This window comes from Melanerpes formicivorus, unplaced genomic scaffold (genome assembly GCF_026170545.1).
Source record: "Melanerpes formicivorus ecotype bairdi unplaced genomic scaffold, bMelFor1.0.p_v2 SCAF_45, whole genome shotgun sequence".
In the NCBI taxonomy this organism is placed as follows: Eukaryota; Metazoa; Chordata; class Aves; order Piciformes; family Picidae; genus Melanerpes; species Melanerpes formicivorus.
Window position 1 is genome coordinate 4319530 of NW_027142397.1, and position 17279 is coordinate 4336808.

Consider the following 17279-nt stretch of genomic DNA (forward strand, 5'->3'; position numbering starts at 1 on the left):
TGGAATTACTGGATGAGCTTCTCTCATGGCCATCTCTGGGCATTGCCAGAGCAAATCCTGCTGCTGTCACCCATGTCAGGCTGAGGAGAGTGGGTAGTGGGAACAGAGTGAAATCAAGACCCACACCCAAGCTCGTGAGAAGCTCATTGAGACTCCCTATTGGGAGCTGTGTGTGCCGTAGGACCAGAGGAAACAGCCACAAGTTGCACCAGAGGAGCTTTAGGTTGAATATGAAGAACAATTTCTTCCCCTAAGGGATTGCCAAGGCTTGGCCCAGGCTGCCCAGGGCAGTGGTGGAGTCCCCATCCCTGAAGGGGTTTCAGAGTTGTGGAGATGTGGTGCTGAAGGACATGGCTCAGTGGTGACCTGGCAGTGATGGGTTAGTGGTTGGACTGGGAGATCTGAAGGGTCTCTTCTTACCCAAAGAATTCCACAGTCACCTCAGTGCACAGGTTTGGCAGCATCCCTGAGCAAAGCATCTTGGAAAGATTCCCACAGGAATCCAGAGGAACATTTTTCACCATGAGAAGAGTTAGGGATTGGAATAATCTCCCAGGGGATGCAGGGCATTCCCTTACATTGTTCAGTTGTAAGATTCAGCTTGACAGGGTGCTGGGTCATCTCCTTTCAACCTACAAAGGTTGGACCTGATGATCCTTAGGGTCTCTTCCAACCTGGCATCCTGGCATGCTGGGATCCACTGATGGCTGGAGTGCAGGCAGAGTCTGCTCCTGGATCTGCTCCTGTGTCCCACAGCCAAGGCTGCCCCATCTCTGTCCACTGTTTTATCACCACAACCAGGCAGCCAGAGCCTTGGCCGGGCAGCGCCCCCCAGGAGCAGCTCCGGCATGAATATTGATGGCGGTGGGACGCGAGGGGAGGGCTGGAGCTAATTTAATCAGCGTGACAGGAGCAGGGCTCCCCCGAGGCTCTGTGCTGCCGTGGCCTGACATTAATTCTGCTTTGTGTCACCAGGCATTTTCCTAACTCAGCTTGCCAGGGACATCAGCAGCCTGCGCCGGGGGGAGGAGGAATTGGTGTCTCCTGTGTTATGATACAGCTGTCGCTCCTCAGCATCGTTAACACGAGAGGAGAGCCGGGGCAAGACGTCTGATGTTTTCAGAAGGATGACAAGGAGGAGAAGCAGATTCCTGCCTTTCCAAGGCAATAAACAGCCCCTGTCACACAGCATCCCTCGGGGCTGAAGGAGCCCACCCAGCCCCATGAGTGCACTGGGCTGTCCCCAGCTGCTTCAGCGAGCAAAGGTGGCACTGGGGAAGCTCTCTGGGGACACTCAGCCACTCAGGACAGCCCTGACAGCCAGGCCATGGGGATAAGGCTCTGGAGGTTCCCGTTCCCAGCCCCCCAGTTTCACATCCCAAGGAGCTGAGCAACCTGCAGGAGGGCACAATGGGAGCCCTGGCAGTGACATTTTGTCCCAGACCCAGCTCCTGGCAACATCTTGGGGTACCAGGATCCACCTGCCAGTCCCAGGGGCTGGCATGTACCAGGGGCACTGGGCTAAGGGGACAGCTTAAAGCATCCCTAGATGTTGTGAGTTCTGAAGCTCTCTGCCTGCTCTGCTCCTGACCTGAGATCTGAGGCACTTCATCAGTTTCTTCAGTGAACTCTGCAGCTTGCTCACCTTCAGAGCCTCTCCACCCCGGGGTGAGCAGCCCTGGTCAATTCTGCTCATGCATCTTTTATCTCAGGTGAAAAATCATTTAATTTTTTTTTTTGTTTTCCTTCTCACTATTTGGTTTCAGAGACAGAAAGAGTGATTGGCCATTGGAATGTGCTGCCCAGGGAGGTGGTGGAGTCACCATCCATGGAGGTGTTCAAAAAAGGATTGGACATGGCACTTGAAGCCATGGTTTAGGTGTCAGGAGGTGTTAGGTATTAGGTAGTAGGTTGGACTTGATGATTTCTGAGGTCTTTTCCAACCTGGTGATTCTATGATTACAACCCCCAGATCTCCTCAAGTGGACACAGAAGGGTAGCTCTTCTCTCCAAAGGCAGCTCTGTCACTCAGGAGGCTCCATGCTGCCACGGCACCATGCCCAGCTGGCACGATGGCATAGGAGCTGGCCTGTGCCCTGTGCAGTACGTTCCCCATGCTGGCCACTCAGGCACTGAGCACCAAGAGGAGCTGGACAAGCACTTGGAGAGATTTAAATTCACTGACAGGTCAAAATGCAACTTCATCTTCTGCTCCAACAGGGTCTGAATGAGGAATTAGGGGAGAGCAGGGCGAGCAGCAGCGCTTGGGTGGGAGCTCAGGGACATGCTGCTCTGGTTTGGGTTGATTTTATTAGATACATATAGATATATATATTTATTATTATTATTTTTTTCCTAAAGGGAAAAGAAAAAAAAGAGAAAGAAAATTGCTATGGCAACTTGTGCAACAGCTCCCGGGAGCCTGGGAGGGGAACCTGCCCCTCGTCAGCTGACGATGTTAATCTGCCGGATTTACATGGTAATTAATGTCAAGAGGCAATCTACAGTGGGAGCAATCAGAGCCGCTGTGCAGAGTCAGGCTCCACAGACGGCAAATTTAAACCCGGCTCTGAGATCAGCAGTTAACCCCTTGTGGGTTTTTTTCTGTTCCCCAGGGAAGGAAGGAAGGGACACCCAGCCCTCCCTCACCCCAGCACTGGTGTGGGGAACAGAAAACCCTTGACCCACCTCAGGGCTTTCACAGCAGCACCGCCTTCGGCTCCCAAATTCCTGCTTATTCCTCTGTGAACTCCATCAGCTGTTCCCTGAGCAGAAAGCTCCTGCTCAGGGCTGGCCTTTGCTGCCCAAGGGACACCCTGCATATTTTTTTTTCTCCCTGATATAATCATTAACTCAGCAAACTGCAGGAGCCGTTTCCAAGAGGCTGCCATCAGCTCCCTGCTGTGGGAGTCATCCTGCCTCCCCCAGCAGCACCAGAATCACACCCTTGCTGCCCTGGGCAGCTTCTGTGCTCTTGCTGCCCTCTCCTTGCCCTCCTACCCCACTCCAGACATTCCCATCCCCAATTCCAGACTTGCTGGAGAAGCTGCAATCAGAAGCAGATGCTTCAGGGGCACTGGCTTTGGGATAAGACTTTGGGAGCAATGGGATGCCTGGAATATGGCCCTAGAGGAGCAAATTGAGAGATGCAGAGAGGCCAGGGCAGCTTTCCACCCCAGAAGCACCCCAGTGTTGAGTGGCTGCTCCTGCCCACCCCTGCACCCTGGGCCAGTTTCTGCCTCCCAGGATACTGCCAGTACCTGCATGAAGTTGTTCCCACAACCTCCTCTGCAAGGAGGGAAGCTCAGCTGAATCCCAGCATCCTTTCCTCATCCTCATAGCTGGAGCCAAAATCTTCAGAAGAGGGAAGAAAAAAAAACCAAAGACAACCCCAAAATCCAATTGATTTCTTGTGTGTTAATGAATTAATCAGGAAGGTGTCTTTTTAATGGCTCATAAGCAAGCTTGACATGTCTGTTAATTAAATAGCCATCCCTGCTCTAATCCACTGAAAGTGAATCAGCTGGGGAATTAAAAGGTGTCAGAGCTGAACATCTCATCCTTGGGACTGCTCTGCTGCCCTTGCTGGCAGGAGGAGATGGAGCTCTTCTGGGAGCTGAGCTTGGAGCTACATGGGGCAGAGGTGAGGGCTGAGTTCTCAGGAGGTCTGAGCCATGAATGCCTCAAACCACCCAGACCCGGAGTTTCTTCCCACCAAGCAAGTCCAGCTCCTCCCAAGGGCTGACACCACTGTGACTGCTGCAGCCTTCCCCAAGTAACAGAGTTACCCTCCTGCCAAGAGCTGAGGAGATGGGAGGGGACAAATTCAGGGGTAAGAAAACAGAGAGCAAGCTTGGTGCCTCTGCTCAGGCTCTGCTGAGTATCACTTTGCTTGACTTTGATGAAGCCACTACAGGTTGTTCAGTGCCACTGCCTCTGTTACATCACCCTTAAAGCAACAGCAGCAGGGCACTACTGGTATCAGAATCACACAATGGTTTGGGTTGGAAGGGCCTGGGTGGGCTTGTAGCTGGGAAGCCCCTGAGAAACCCAGTCCTGTAACCCCTGGAAGCCCCTGAGTCAGGAGGGGCTCAGCCAGGCTCTTCCACTCACCAGCCACAGTGTTTGAGCCTGGGAAATCCCACTGCTGCCAGGGTAAGTTCTGGTGCCCTCTGGCACCTCTCTGACCACCCCTCCCCACCAAGAGACTCTGTTCATCCTCCTCTCCCGTGAGAGAGAGCAGGTTTGGAAGGGATTGTCCCTGGCAGCTGATGTCCTGGAGCTCCTCTCACCTGGAGCAGCTGTGGGGAGCCTGGCCAGAAGTGTCCATCTGGAAACTCATCCAGAGAGGAGTGGGACCTTTGCATGTGGGTGACCTCTTGCTAGTGTGTCTTGGAATGCTCTGTGTGGGTTGGCTATAATGGGCCAGCTGGGCACTGAGCAGCAGCTCCAGCACCATGCAGGGCTGAGCTGGGCCAGGGCATGGTCCCACATTCCTTGGAGGGGTCAGATCCTGGCCATGCTCTGATACTCCTGCTGCAGCTGGGGCAGGGACCCCAGGGACACTTGGTCCATCTCCTGCTGCTGCCCAGAGCTCAGCCTTTGGTCCATGATGGAATCAGATGTTTGAAAACAAGCTTTGATCCCTGGGAGAGGGAGATCCTCCTGGCTGCTCCCAGCACCACAGAGCCTGTAAACAATTGGCAATCTGCCCACCTCCTAATTTTTGTAACTAATTACCTCTCGTTATCTCGCATCAGGCCAGTAGCCAGTGTGTCACTGGATGATTAATCCAAGGTGCACAGCAAAGCACAGCAGCAGCATCCTTCACTCCCCACCAGAATCACCCTGTTTGCCCTCTTGTTATTTAGCTTAATGAAACAGTGAAGAAAGCAGGGGAGGGAAGGGATGAACCTCTGATGCTGGGTGAGCAGCTGGGAAGGCAGGGGAGGGAGAGGGCTGGGGCAGGAGAACTGTCTGTGGGGACTATATAATAAAGATTTAATAGACAAGAGCCTTTAATTGCCTTCTAATTCTTCTGGCCCTCTTTCTGCACTACCAGCGCAGCCTGTGGCCCGCTGACACCCTGCAGAAGGGCTTTCTACACCTAAATGTCTTGAATCAAGACAATTTGCAGAAGACAGAGGCATTCCTCTTTACATGCTTTCCATGTTTCCCCCCCTGCCCCCCCCCATAGCTTAGCAGGGCCCCAAAAGGAGGGGGCAAGGACCAGGGTGACGTGAAACTACATGAGACATCTCACACCTTGGCATGTCCCCATCCCCTGCACCCCTTCCCAGCCCCTGCCAGGGAAGTTCTTCAGGAGTAATTGCAAAATGCTCTGATGCATCAAAGGCAGATGGGATGTCATTAACCTGCCCTCCTGGAGCTGGCAGAGAGCAGGTGTGGTGGCCGTTTCCCCAAGACTGAGCCTGGCATAATTGAGTTGGATGAGGAGGAACCACTGCCCTTTGTGGCTGGCTAAGGGATGCTCCTCCAGTCCTTCCAGCCTGATCTCATTTTGAGTTATTCAAACAGACTTTTGAATGAAGAGATAAAATTGTTTAATGAGACTTCAAAGCTCTTAGAGAGACTTTGAAACGCTTTCTGTTTAAACATCATTCTTCTCCTGGTGTCAGTGCTTCAAGCTCTGCAGCATGTTCACAGTTGTTCCTCCCAGCCCAGAGCTCACTCACCGTGGTCCTTGTCATGGTTCCTATTCCTGTTCTTCATGGTCTCCATCCCTGTCCATCTTGGGCCTCATCCCTGTTTATCATGGTCCTCATCCCTGCCCGCCCTGGTTGCCACTGTGGTCCCCATCCCTATCCATCCTGTTTCCACCATGGTCCCCATCCCTATCCATCCTGGTTCCACCATGGTTCCCATCCAGGTTCATCATGGTCACCGTAATTGTTTCCATCCCTGTCCATCATGGTCCCCCTCATAGTCCCAGTCCCTGTCCCTGTCCATCCCAGCTGCAGTCCCTGTCCCATGGAGCTAGGGGCTCTGGGAGCAGCTGTGGGGTGTTGCTGTGGGGCTGGGCTGTGGTGCAGGAGCCATGGCATCACCAGACACAGCAAAACCTCCTGGCTGCTGGGGATTCCACCCTGCTTCATGCTGTGAAAGAAGAGGAGCACAGTTTCCCTCTCTGATGGAGCCCCCTCCCCTTGGCCTGCCTGGAGATCACACACTTGTTTTCCCCATTAATTTTCAGTTAATGGCCTCCAAGTCTCTCTTCCTGAGCAGTGCTAGGAGGTTTTTTTGTGCATGTATCAGCATGAAAAATAGGAGTGAATGAACATCTGCTTCATTCCTGGGATGTAATGAGACTGAGAGCTGCTGCCCAGGCCAGTTGGACTGGGTGGGAAAACCCTTCACATTGAACTAACCTGGCAATGGGAGGAGATGGACCTTCTGTGGGCAGAGAGGGAGGGCACCCCCATCCTGCCTAGCCCCTCTCTGCCCTGATCCTCTGCTCAGAGCCTGAAGCTCTTGATCCCTGAGCCTACCTCCTTTTGTAGCCCCAGTGGGACCTTCAGCTGCTCCGGGACATCCACAGCCTCCTGCAAAGTCAACGACAACAAAGCCAGAGGGCCGTGGTTGAATTAATTTTGCTTCAAACCCAACAACAACAACAAAAAAAAAATAAAAAGAACTTGCAAGGAAAGGAATTAATTATTCACTGAGCTCTAAAGATAATAAAGATAAAAATTAAGCTCGGATTTTGAGACAGAAAATAGTTCCTCTCCTGTTCAAATATAAATTAGAAGTGCACATAAACGCTACACGACTCAAAATCCATTTTAATTTCTAAGCAGCCATGCAATATTCATAGTCACATAAGTGATTTCATGTCTCACCCCCGAGATGGCTGTGGTGGCACTGAAGGTAAATAGCTCCAGCCTGAGACACCTGGAGCAGAGCAGAGCAGTGCCCCGCAGCCTCCTCTGGATCCTGGTGGGATAAATCATCCCTGCAGAGCTGTGCCTCACAGGCTGATTCCCAAAGACAACCTGTTCCAGACAAGGTTAAGGAGGAAAATCCTCACAGGTTCAGTACATGGTGCTGGAGGGTCCCCTGAGCCTGCCCAAGCTGGGGGGGTGGGGTGTGCAACCCAGCCTTCCTGCCAGAGCTGGAGGGTACTGGCCGGGTCAGGGAGACTTGGAATGAGTTGGACAAAGCCTTGGGAGCAGGAGTGAGGAGCCAGAACTTTTCCAGCCAATACAGCATTAATAATGCTAATAAAAGCTGCTGGGAAGGTCTGGGAAAGGCTTGCTGATGGCAGCAGTTAATTGAAAAGTGGAGGAAAATCCAAGGTGGGGAATCCACCCCCAGCTGCAGCTATGGATCCTGCCCTGGGCTGATCCCCACAACAGCTCAGCCCCACTGCTGGCACCTGGCATGGTGTCCCTGGGAAAGCAGAAGAATTTGTCAGCACGCTGGAGTTTGGTGTCCACAGCTGCTGCCTCCCTCGGGATTTAGAGTGCTCAACCCTCTCCCTGAGCAGGAATGGTCCTGCCTGGCTCTGGCCCCTGGTGCCAGGGGCTTTGGTGATGTGACCCCAGCACCCAAGGGATGGGGTCCCCAGGGAGCAGCTTCTGGAGCCGCACTCACCCCGCAGGGACTGTTTCATCTTCCATCACATGGGATGGAGTTCTTCCCTTCCCACAGCAGTCGCCCCCTAGAATGGGGTGGATTTTTGGGTCCATGTTTGTCTCACCTCTAGCCCAGGTATTTTCTACTACAGCCTGAGCAGGAGGGAACAGAAGCTTGGCTGAGCAGCACTGGGGGCACTGGGAAGCACTGAGCAGCTCCAGGGGCACTGGGCAGGCTGAGCGGCCCTAGAAGCATTTCCCCCCTCCCTCACCCTCTCAGGTCTGGGTGGTGCTGCTCCATGTACCCTGTCCCTCAGATGCTGGCTCTGCCTTCGGGGGGTGGGGGTTAGCGGATAGGGGCGGGGCTGCTCTGGGGGGGCATTTGGGGGAAACATTTGCAGCCCCAGCTGGTCTGAAACCAGGCAGGTCTGAAAACAACCGCGCTCCTTTGGTGGGGGTTGCCGCTGAGCGCTGAAAGCAATTTGTCTCTAGAACAACATGAAAACAAGAGGGGAAGAAGAAGAAGAAGAAAAAAAATTATCTGCATTTTTGCCACGTATTTGTGTAAGCGTTGTGCAGGGAGAGGAATAAATGCGTGTAGAGCAAATTAGTTTGTGGTGAGGAAGCTTCGCTGCCTGAAACGTTGAGATGCAGATAACGCCGGGAACGCTTTGGAAACCCAAAGCCCAGCTGCACTGACAAGGAGATTTTCGTAAATGCTGCTCAGAACAATTTAAACAATTAATTTTAGCATTTAATGGGCACTTGCACTATCTGCTGGAGCAGAAATGAGTAGGTGTCTTTCATTACCTGCCGCACATCCCCCCCTATTCCTCATCTCCTTGCTGGCGTTCCCCGCCGGGGGCAGAACGCCGCCGTATGTTAATTGAAATTGCAGCACAGCTGCAAAGGGGGGAAGAAAAAAAGGGAAGGAGGGGAATAAATAAATACATGTGGATTTCAGGTTTTCTGTCGACCCTATTTTCCACAGGGGGAATGTGATACTCGACTATTTACAAGCAGCAAACTGTTCGGGGGATACAGAGACTGTTGGAGACTGAAAGCAAACAAACGGCAGCCGCGTGTTAGGCAAACAGAGGTGGGAAATGAACCTGGGTTAGTTCTGCCTGTTAATCACCGTGAATTGGTCCCTTGTCCATGGGGAGAAGGGAAAGCGACTCACAAAGCTCCAGTCCCGGAGAGCAGGAAAGTTTTCATTGTGCATTTCCCTTTGCGGTGGGTTTGGATCGTGCCCCACACTGTCCTGGTAACCCGGTGCCACGTCCTAGAGGTGTACTGACAACTGCTTGTTGCCCATCGTGTTTCTTAACGCCACGGGCTCAGGTGTGCTCTGAGTTACAGCAGCTCTCACCAGCAGAGCTCAAAGTGGCTTTTAAGTTGCACACTTTCCCCACTTGCGAGGGACACAGTGCCGCTTGCACATGGTGCCAGCCATCATCTCCTGACAGCCGTTGCCAGCTGTGGTTGTGGCATTTCAGGCACCTGTGAAATCTGCCACCAGCTCCTGGAGGAGGCACAGAGGCACCTGCTGCCAGGGGGCCCAGAGCTACCCAGCTCTGCTGCGGTGGCTGTGGCAGTGTTGGTCCCATGGGGACGACAGCACATCCTTCCGTGCCTGCTGTGCCACGTCATGCCTGCAGCCCCAGGTGGGTGGTACAGGAGGCTCTGGGATGCTCAAGCCAAGATTTGGGGCTGCATCACCATCCACTGCTCCCAGCTATGGTGTGCAATTAATTCTGGTGCTTGTTCCCACAGCATGTTAAGTGACACATGGAAGGATGTCACCTCCAGCTCTGCTGGTGCCCACCATCCCTGCCTTGTCCTTAGTGTCTCTGCCGTATCCTTTGTGTCCCTGCCCTATAACCACCATCCCTGCCTTGTCCTCTCTGTTCCTGCCCTATTACCACTAGCCCTACCTTGTCCTTCCTGTCCCTGCCTGGTCCTCACCATTCCCACGGCCACCCAAGTGGCTCTCCGTAGGTGGCAGCAGCAGCCCGCGGTGTGCGTGGTGCACGGTTCCTCGGCGCTGTTCCATCCAGCTCTGTGCACACGCTGCTGCTTGCCCTGTGGATGCCAAACGTGGGCTGCAAAATGGCTCCTGGAGCTGGGCAGGGTGGGCTGGGAGGGTCTCAGGGAGGAAGAGGGAGACCAAGGAAAGAAGAAAGCCAAATACCAGTTTTATGTTCAAGTGCAATTGCCTTGATTTGCTTCTTGCAGTAACGAGGGGCAGGCTCAGCAGTCCTTTGCCGTGCCATTTGCTCACTCTCAGGCCAGCATTGCTTCCTTGAGCTGAAAATGATGATTTTTCTTGACAAATCCTCCTGCTGCTGCTTTTTCTATTAATCTCCCTCTGTCTCTCCAGAGAAAAGAGAGTTCTGGCAGCTGCTCGGAGGCCCGCTTGCTCATCTGTCCTTGAACCTGGCTGGCAACCCATTGTTAGCAGAGCTGAGCAAATAGCAGGGAGAGGAATTTCTGCAAATATTCTCTCCAATTTGAAGGCAAACGTTCACCTGGCAGCTCCTGCAGCTCCTTTGTGCCCCCAGCCCAGGGACGCTGCTGTGTTCGCCCTGAGCGAGCAGAAGCAGGGGAAGCACAACTTCTGCTGCCGCCTGGCAAAGAAGCCTCGTTTGTGACTAAAAATATTCAGTCTGAGCAACGATTAGCTGGTGATAAATTGCAGGGCTGGAGGAAGAGGGGTAGAGGTAGCTGAGCTTCGACTGGCCCCTGATGCTTGAAGCAGCACCAGGTGCTCAGCAGTGGCTTGATGCCCTGAGGGTCAGGACAGACCTTGGGCATCCTTGTCACTGCCTCCAATGCTTCAGCACTCTGTGAGAGGCTCAGAAGGAGCTGTTTGGCAATTCAGACAAGACAGGCATCCAGAATTTGGGACAGGGCTTTAAAAGCCCTATTACTTTCTGCTGAACACTTAGGAGAGCCTAATCCAATTGGCCATATGGTCCTGGGCTGCCTCCAATCTAATTCCCCCATCCCTTGGGCATATTGAAGGGAAAAGCAAGGGGGGAGGCGGGGGGGGGGGGGGGAATTGGGGAGGGGGAAAGGGAGTGTGGGGGGTGGGAAATTGAAAAGATGTAAATCACATTTTAATAGACTCATAAAAATACACAGAGTGATGGCCAAGAAAAGTGCTCAGGTTTTATGGGCACGTGGCTGTGCTGGGCAGTGTGGAGCTGCCACTCAAAGGGCAGCGCTGCCCCCCGCACCCCTCCCACCTCATCCAGCTTGTGCCGCGGGCCAGACGCAGCTGCCGCCGCCGCCGTCGCAGCCCTCTGGGCGCTGTCACCTCTGCTCCCCGCGCCTGCCACTCAGCACCAGCCACGGCACAGCCCTCCCATACACCCACAGGATGCTTTGGGTTGGAAGGGACCTTCAAGATAGAATCATAGAAGTCTGGAAAAGAACTCAAAGATCATCAAGTCTGACCTGTCACCACAGACCTCATGACTACTAGACCATGGCACCAAGTGCCACATCCAATCCCCTCTTGAACACCTCCAGGGATGGTGACTCCACCACCTCCCTGGGCAGCACATTCCAGTGACTAACAACTCTCTCTGTGAAGAACTTTCTACTCACCTGGAGCCTAAACCTCCCCTGGCACAGCTTGAAACTGTGTCCTCTTGTTCTGGTGTTGGTTGCCTGGGAGAAGAGACCAACCCCTACCTGGCCACAACCACCCTTCAGGTAGTTGTAGAGAGCAATAAGGTCTCCCCTGAGCCTCCTCTTCTCCAGGCTAAACAATCCCAGCTCCTTCAGCCTCTCCTCAAAGATCATCCAGTTCCAACCCCCCTGCCATGGGCAGGGACACCTCCCACAAGCTCAGGTTGCTCAAGGCTTCATCCAACCTGGCCTGGAAGACCTTCAGGGAGGGGGCAGCCAGAGCCTCTCTGGGCAATCTGTTCCAGTGTCTCTGCACCCTCAATGGAAAGAATTTCTTACTCATCTCTAGCCTCAATCTTCCTTCTTCCAGCTCAAAGCTATTGTCCCTCACTCTGCCACTACAAGCCCATGTCAAAAGTCCCTCCCCAGCTCTTCTGTATCCCCTTTAGGTACTGGAAGGCTGCTCTAAGGTCTTCCCAGAGCCTTCTCCAGGCTGAACAACCCCAACTCTCTCAGCCTGTCCCCATAGAGGAGGTTCTTCAGCCCTCTGATCATCTTTATGGTCTCCTCTGGATCCTCTCCAACAGTTCCATGTCGTTCTTGCCTTGGGGGCCCCAGAACTGGATGCAGTGCTTTGGGTGAGGTCTAACCAGAGCAGAGGAACAGAATCACTTTCCTTGTCCTGTTGGTCACACTGCTTTGGATGCAGCCCAGGATAGGGTTTACCTTCTGGGCTGCCAGCCACAAGGCTGCCTGATGGTGATTGAATCCCAGGCGGAGGGGCTGGATGTGCCCCACGTCCCAGCACCCTGGGATGGTGCCAGGAGGATGGATGCACCAGAAATGAGCAGGAGGCTTCCATGGGCAAAGGCTGTTTTCCCAGATCCCCGCTGGCTGCAGTGTTCTCACCAGGGTAATTGATCCAGCAGGTCTTGTTGGGAACAAAGGGAATGTTTGAAGCTTTGATGGAGATGATTGCAGAGGAGAAAGCAGGCGTTGTGCAGGTGAGTTGGTAAAGTTCACCCCTCTAATTGCTCTGTAATTGTTCTGCCTTGCAATGGAGCTCTCTCTCAAGCCCCTTTTTGCCTGAACACGCTTCCAAAGAGCTATTTTGTTGGAAGGATTTAATTTTTGCCATTATGTTGTCCAGCACAGTCCAGCTCTGGGTACTTACCACCAATTATCCGTCTGCTATAAAGCTAATGTTGACACAGAGGTCCTCGATGCATCGACTCTGGGAATCTGCCAGGAAGGCTGGTTTCAAGCAGAATAATTAGTGGCCATGGATATATGTGTAAGATGCCCTTGAACTGATGGACTGCTTTTATTCACTGGGATGTGATCAATTCTGAGGTTTTTCTTCTAGACAAGCCCTTGAATTTAATTCCATTCTGTACAGTAAGGATTTCTTGTCTGAAATTCACTTTGCATCAAGAGAGCCCTGCCTGAGCTCCCCATTAGCTATTCTCTCCCCTCAGCTGAGAGTCTTAAAGCACTTTACATGGATTAACTAATTAGCTCTCTTCATAACCCAGGCTCTAAGTTAATTTCCCCATGTGCATTAGAAGGACAGAGAGGAACAAATTGTGCTTCCCACCTGTGGCTGCTGCAGGTAATGCTGAAGCCATTGAGATGAGAGAGGGAGGAAGGAGGCCAAAATCTCCCTGGAGGATGGCGTGAAAACCAAGCCAATGTAAACCCCACTGGTGTCCCCATGCTTGCTGTGGTGCCATCCCTACCCCCTGTGTTCCCCCTCCTCAAGGCTGGTAGTGCTCCCCGCCAGCCAAAATGCTGGGATGACTGGGCCTGGGGATGGGGAGCCCTGGGAAGGGAGAGAAGCTGCTTTAGCAAGTCAGGGGCAAATACCTGGCAAAAGAGCAGCAGGAAAACCCAGGAGCAGTGTGCAAGGAGGAAGGAGAGGAGGGCAGGGAGGAAGATGCAGGGAAGTGGCTGCCCTGCTGTGAAGGGATCGATTTGGAGATCAAGGGGATGCAGCCACTACTCTGGCATTAAGCTGCAGCCAGAACTGGGAAAGCTGCACCTGGAGTTCAGGCTGGGAAGGGGTTTAGAGGCTTTTAAATCCTGCATGTGTATCCCCACGGTCCTGCAGCAGCCTCGGGGCTTGCCCTGGGCATGGAGTAACACAGGGAGTTAAGAGGGATGCTCCTGCATCCCTGCGCCGCTCCATTGCAGATCCTCCCAGCACTTATTTGGAACAGTGGGCAGAGGTTTCCAGCTGGGCTGTCAATTCAGAACTTACCTCAGAGATGAGCCCTGAAGCTGGAGGCTGAGTGGGAAGAAACTTCCTTTTCCTCCTGTCTCATAGAGCTGGGGAGAGAATGTCAACGGTGAGAATTCATCTGGGTGACACACGCCACACCACCCCCACCCCGGCAGAAGGAATCCTCTCCGGGATCCAGCAGTTTGCAGAGGCTTTTATGGCCCTTCTCAGCCTCACTGATTTCATCACTGTCACTGTGCCTGCAAGACCTTTCCAGAAGGATGTGAAGGGAGTGACTCAGGCAGAGCCAGCTGATGCTGCCTGACCGGGGGCTTTCTGCCGGACAGGGACATCCAGGCAGCTCCACCCCCAGGACCATTCACCTGCAGCAAATCCGCTTCAGAGGAAAAAACTTTGGTGTTTGTGCTTGCCTGGCCTCTCTCCTGCTGTTCCCAAGGGCTGTGATTTTTCTGTTTGTTTAGAGATAATTTGGCTGGCCCCTGAGTTTACAAACCACTCCAGCTCCCTTGTAGGGAAGGCTGGGAACAGGGTGTACGTGGAAGGGTTGTTTACTACTGCTTAGAGACTCTGGAGGCAGGAGGAATAGCTGCTGCTGTATATTCAGTGCTGCAGTGTAAAAGAGGAGGAGGAAATTAATCTTTTATTTCTTTCCTTTTTATAAACTCCTACTCATGTTCAGTGGCTGTTCCTGTGAGCTATGAAAAGGTTTGGGGTTTTTTTGGTAAGCATGTTCTGCTTTAGCACCCAAGAAAAAGAGCAGCGTGTAGAGGGAGGATACAAAGCCTCCTGGCAGAGCCTGGAAAGGAGTGGGCACGAAGGAAGGGAAGAGATTTATCTGAAGGAGGAAGGGAGAGAAATAAGGAGCTGGGATTTACACTAAAGAGCAGGCAAATGTGCTAACAGGGGGAGCCATCAGGCACAGAGTGCTGCTGAAAGCAAGGGCTGCTCTGCTGTGATATTTGATCAAAAGTGATAAATTGTGGCCCATGGGAAGCTGGCAGCAATTCTGGACCCTGGGTCACAGGAGGTTTCATTTTGCCACATCCCCACAAGACAGCATGGGGACGTGCACAGGTCACCAGCCCTGCTCACATCCTCCTGAGTGTTCCATGGCAGCAAGAGATACCAGGGTGCAGAAATGAGAGGTGAGAGATCCTGCTCTGGTGACAGCAGGCAGCCCCCAGGAGGGGAACTACTCACCAGAGGGGACCTGTGTGCCATCAGCGGTGGCACATGGGCTGGTTCCTCCCTGGGAGGTGAGCAGAGCGCCCAGACCTCCGTCTTGTTAACCCTGCTGCATCTCTTGGCTGTAAGGCTCTGTGGTTTGCGGGAGCCCCTGGAAGATGTGAGCAGTGACAGGCTGCAGGGAAGTCACTTTTCCCTCTGATGAAGCCTTTGGTGATGGTTGCTCCTGTGGGGACAGAGACCAAATAAATGCAGGACTGGTGGCCAAGAGCTTGGCAGGGATGTGAGCAGGTGGCTTGGTCACAGACTTGTCATTTATGGTCCTAAAAAGTGACCTTTTCCTGCCTGGTCATAAGGGGCTGACTGACAGCATGAGGCTGATGGCAGCTGTAAATCTTGGTCCAAGAATGAGTTAGGGATGGAAATTTGTTGCTGCACCTCCAGCAGGTGGTAAAACCCATTGTAAATCTCTAAAAAGCTTATCAGGATGCTAATGGACTGAGCCCCTGATGCTTCCATTTCAGAGTTTCCAGTTCTCCTGAAATGTCACCTGGAGGACTTTGTACAAAAGGACAGAGGGACAGAAATGAGTCCCCTCAGCCTCTGCTGGGCTCTGACAGCAGGGATGGCCCCCAGCTCTGCCACTGGAGGGGGTAAACGTGGTCTTGTAGCCAAACCCCAGGCTGGGGCTCACACAAGGTGCTCAGCTCTGTTCCACCACCAGCCAGCCAGCCCACGGTCCCATTAACGCCACCTTGCCTCAGGGCACAGGTCTCCATTGGTGTGGTCTGGGGGATGTTCATGCCCGGATGGACACTTCTCCTGTGCTCCTGCTACCTCCCTTTCTCTGCTGCCTTTAGACACCTGGGACCAAGGGTTTCCTCCAGCTCCAGCCCTACATCTTGGGAACAGTCAGCCCTTGCTGTAGCTCTCCCTGTCAGGTTCAGCAGCACAGACTGAGGAGTAAAGAGCAAAAATTCCCCATGCAAGGCTGCCTGAGGCTCAGGGAAGGTGTCAGGGATTAGCCTGGAGTCTGGGCAGCAGGAGACAAATGGGACAGGGAATGAATGACATTAATGTGCCCACAACCAGCATTAATTTTACCTCTGCCTTCATCAGGTGAGCAGCGCTGCAGCAGCACCCTCCCTTGGAGGAGAAATGATGATCTCTATTTATCTTGTCTGGTGTCTCAGCTCTGGAAGCATTTTTAATTCAGTTTCTCCATTTCCCCCCTCTTTTTTTTTTGTCTTCCTAGCTCTAAGCACCATTAAAATCTGTCTTGTTGGCTGCTTTGGAAGAACCAGGGGTGGCAGGCAGGGGAGAGGCATTTCAGGTGTTTCTCTTCTGATGGTCTGTCCTGATTCAGAGCAGGTTAACCCCTTGCTATTCCTAAGATACTTCCTTTGTGTTTTCTTCCAAGCAAAGGAAAAGAAAGATTCCTGTCCTCACCACTGCTCTGAGGGCAGAGAGATTTGCAACATTCAGAGACTGTCACTTTATTTATCATGTCCCATAAGACATGAATTTGCAGGAACACATTAAAGGAGTGCTGGGAATGCAGGTGTGATGTGGGATTCATCTTACTCCCACCATGCTGTGCCCGGGTTTCCCTGCAGCTAGTGGGAGGACTGATGCTCCCTGTGACCCCAAGACAGCCAGGACTCAGGGACAGACACAGGGACCTGGGGGTACTGTCTGACAGCAGCTGAACATGAGCCAGCAGTGTGCCCAGGTGGCCAAGAAGGCCAGTGGCATCCTGGCCTGGATCAGGAACAGTGTGGCCAGCAGGAGCAGGGAAGTCATTGTGCCCTGTACTCAGCACTGCTCAGGCCACACCTTGAGTCCTGTGTCCAGTTCTGGGCCCCTCAGTTTAGGAAAGATGTTGAGATGCTGGAAGGTGTCCAGAGAAGGGCAACAAAGCTGGGGAGGGGTCTGGAGCACAGCCCTGTGAGGAGAGGCTGAGGGAGCTGGGGTTGCTTAGCCTGGAGAAGAGGAGGCTCAGGGCAGACCTTGTTGCTCTCTGCAACTCCCTGAAGGGAGGTTGTAGCCAGGTGGGGCTTGGTCTCTTCTTCCAGGCAACCAGCACCAGAACAAGAGGACACAGTCTCAAGCTGTGCCAGGGGAGGTTCAGGCTGGATGTTAGGAAGAAGTTCCTCACAGAAAGAGAGATTGGCCATTGGAATGTGCTGCCCAGGGAGGTGGTGGAGTCCCCATCACTGGAGGTGTTTAGGAAGAGCCTGGATGGGGTGCTTGGTGCCATGGTTTGTTTGATTAGATGGTGTTGGGTGGTAGGTTGGACTCAATGATCTCGAAGGTCTTTTCCAACCTGGTTAATTCTATTCTATTCTATTCTAACCTCGTTTGACACAGCAATTCCCAACTCATATGTCACAAACAATCACTCACTACATGGATTAACATCCCCAAACTGTGTGTGTTCTGCAACCCCAGCATTGAACAGCCCAGGAATAGAAAGGAGAAGACAGGTAAAGGGTGCAGAGGCTGTCACAGCTCCCCCAGCTCCTGCTCAGAGGAGTACAAACCTGGGAGTCTCCTGGGTTTTATCTCTGTAGGAGCTAATAATTGTCCAAAAGGAAATACCACAAGTTGTTCTTTCA